Consider the following 3,746-nt stretch of genomic DNA (forward strand, 5'->3'; position numbering starts at 1 on the left):
TTTTCCCTCACATAGCCTACCATGTAGCTGCAGGTAGACTATTCTGCCTCAAGATATAAATAAAGGGGGAAAAATAACAACATCTGTATAATAGTCTCTCTACACACTGTTGTTGGATGGAAAACAGAAAATTTTTAAAAAAAGAGAAAGGTTCCATCATAGATTTTCATAACCTCTCATTCCACAGTTCATGAATCTGACTCTGATGCTAAGGTGACCATGTATGTAAGTAGAGTTTTGTTTCCAGAGAAGGAGACCTGGGAAAAGATGGATTTATCTCTTTTTCTTCAAGAGTTATCAGATGGTTCATGCTCTTCCTCAAAGCCATCACTTTCTCAAACTAGAGCACTTTTCAGGGTCATATGGCCTTCCTTATAAAATTGGCTGTCTTCAGTGGCAAACTCATAAATCCACCCCAGTTTGCTATTGCAGTTTTAGCAGCTCACATTTTGAACCAAGTGATGACTAGAGAGCATGACCCAGTCTTGAAATTCACAGGTTAACTACCTTGTTATAAAGAAATGCTCTGCATCACAATACTGTAAAGTAATTATCCTCCAAGTAAAATAAATAAATAAATATTTTTTAAAAAACAAATGTTCTGCTAGTGGCGCCTGTGAATTGCATGGGGATGAATTCTGAGCAGTTGGTCAGGATTGTATCAGTTTGCACAGGAAAACAGATGGGTACCACTGATATCAAGGAAAATCCTGCCCATTTTTGTAGTTGAAGCTCTACCCTACGTGGCTGTGAGATCGTTACTGCCAATGACTCTTCGCTCCCCAACTGGGATAAAGCCTTGAACATTTTTTCAAATGTGTCTGTACCATTTCTATTTTCTTTTTCATGATTTGTCAGTATATACATGGAAGTTCTTCGTGGCTTAGAAATGTCAATATAGGAAGAAGTTTCATTGTAAAGAATCTGCCTGCAATATGGGAGACCTTGGTTTGATCCCTGAGTCAGGAAGATCCTCTGGATAAAGAGAATGGCTACCCACTCCAGTATTCTTGCCTGGAGAATCCCATGAACAGAGGAGTCTGGTGGGCTACAGTCCATAGAGTCTCAAAGAATCTTCCCCACACCCTACTGTAGGTTACTCTGTATTTCCCCAGAGGATTCTTCAAAGGCATTTTCCTATGATTAGCATTAACAACCATATCACTCACTACTCCTTTTAAACCTGAAAAAATGCCATTATTTCTCTAAATCTTAATGATTTTTTAAGGCTCTGTGCTCTCCACTCATGTGATGGTTAATTTTATGTGTCAACTTGACTGGGCTAAGGAATGCCCAGATAGCTGGTAAAATATTATTTCTGGAAGAAATTAGCATTTGAATCAGTAGACTGTGTAAAGAAGAGATTAGCATTTGAATCAGTAGACTGTGTAAAGAAGATTGCCCTCACCAAGGCAGGTGGGTGTCACCAAATCCGTTGAGGAACTGACTAAGACAAGAAGCTGGAGGAAGGGGGAAATCACTTTCTTTCCTTGGGCTGGGACAGCCATCTCTTCCCTCCCTTAGATATCCAGGGCTTCTGGCTCTGTAGCCTTTGGGTTCAAACTAAATTACCCCACCAGCTTCCCTGGTTCTCAGTCTGTAGACCGCAAATCAGACTGTGACATTTCTCAACCTGCTTATTCATACGAGTAAATTTCTATAACACGCCTCCTCTTACATGTGCATACATACATGTTAAGTCACTTCAGTTGTGTCTGACTCTTTGCGACCCCAAGGACTGTAGCCCGCCAGGCTCCTCTGACCATGGGATTCTCCAGGCAAGAATACTGGAGTGGGTTGCCATTTCCTTCTCCAGGGGATCTTCCTGACCCAGGGATCGAACCCACACCTCCTGCATTGGCAGACGGGTTCTTTGCCACTAGCACCAAAGAAGCCCCTCCTCTTATATATATCTCTATATATCCTACTGGTTTTGCCACTAGTACCAAAGAAGCCCCTCCTCTTATATATATCTCTATATATCCTGCTGGTTTTGTTCCTCCAGAGAACCCTGATTAGTACAACCCAGTACCACCAGTATATCAACTCCCTGCAGGCCCAAAACATAAGACTGTAAAATCAAACTGCAAAGCAAAATCTTGGTAGAAAATTTGGTTACATTATCAAAGGTTGGTGTTTTCGAATGACAATATACCTTCTAGAACAGAGAGTGTCCCTGAAGCCAAGATTATTTAATATTTAAGGAAACCTGATTTTTCATTTTAAAAAATGGCTAAAAGCCAGGCAGTGGAGCGATAAGGAAGCAAGGTGAACACCTGCTATACCATTTCCCACCCATCCAGCAGATCACAACTGGGAACATCAACACCATCAGGTGGGGCAGGTGTTTCCAGGGACCTCAGTTATGACTGAAAGTACCCGTGACTTCACAGTCACAATTCATAATAATCCACCATGTCTTCTGTGTGAATCCCAGTGACAGATGTAAATCCTACCACAGTCATGATCCACTCCAGGGGATCTGAGGGTGACAGTTGGTTCTAGAGCCTGTGGGAACCTAATCATTGGACATCTGTTGCAAAGAGAATAAGTGACTACACAGGGAAAGCCAGCTTGAAGGGAGTCCCCTGTTCATAGTTTGCAGAGACATTTGTTGACTGGCATTTACTGTTCATTAGCCCAGATATCTCTGAGAGATTCTGCCTCAACTACTGTAAATCTTTTATTCAAGCAGCTTGAATAAGATGGCCATGTATATTCATGGGGAGAAGGAATAAGCTGGTGTGTTTTTCTGAAAGGTGAGATCAGCAAAAGGTCAGCCCCATGTCCACTAGAGCACAGGTAACGAGCGTGCCTCACACACACACCCCTTCCTGAGCCCTTGGCAGACATCAGTAATCAATGATTGTAGATGGTCACTGCCAAGACAGGTCTCCGAATCTATTTCAGGGCAGGGAGCCACTACCTGTCCTTCGGCTTTAATTCTCCTAAAGAAACTTGGCCATCTCTGGCCTAGTTTCCCCAATTCACTGGGGACAGCATACTAAGTATTTTTAGCTATATTTCCTGCTTTTCTGCCAGGAGCCTCAGATTCCAGCTCCCCTTTCTCAAGGCACCCTTTATGCCCTTCACTCCTTGTGACTCTCCATGGTCACAACTTACCCACAAGGCACTGGCAGAGCTAGGGAAGACATTCAGTGTATTTAACAAATGGTTCAGCTCAGGTGCTCATCAACCAGAATGGCCCCCTGCCCACAAACAACCAGGAAGACAGCCCTACCGTGGTGCCAGTTACCTTGGAGAAGCATGGCAGGCAGCCAGAGCGCTGGTATTTTCAGGCAGCATTTAAAAGAGATGCTGACTTGTACACTCAATAAAAACAGAACTGTCTAGAAATTCCAAGTGACTTGAATTACTGTGACTGCCCTCTCCAGATTTATGGGCCTAGTATATTCCTTGTCCTTCTGAAGGGTATGCGTGACATCGTCCTTTCTGGGATCTTTAGCATTACTGGGTTATCACCCCCCCACACATACCCCAATCCTCTAGAATTCTCCACAGCTAAGGGTTTTTCTCTTTGGCCCATTTTTCATACTGAAACATAACCAGAAAATGAGCTGTTATTTGGAAGTTTATGCACTTCTCTCGCGGCACTAGGGTACAAAAGCACTATCCTTTATTGGTGGAAAAAAACAGCAATAAAAGAAAAACCTCCATTGAGTAAGTGAACGATTATATCTTCTTTGAATGAAATGTGTCTTAGAACTATTTCCCAAAGGATTCCT

The 3,746-nt window shown here is 42.7% G+C and overlaps 1 pseudogene; it reads right to left on the reverse strand.

Annotated features, from left to right (window-relative positions):
- Nucleotides 1-287: 287 nt before the first annotated feature.
- On the reverse strand, nt 288-718 carry LOC133072825 (protein yippee-like 5; annotated as a pseudogene).
- Nucleotides 719-3,746: the final 3,028 nt, after the last annotated feature.

This window comes from Dama dama, chromosome 18 (genome assembly GCF_033118175.1).
Source record: "Dama dama isolate Ldn47 chromosome 18, ASM3311817v1, whole genome shotgun sequence".
NCBI lineage: Eukaryota > Metazoa > Chordata > Mammalia > Artiodactyla > Cervidae > Dama > Dama dama.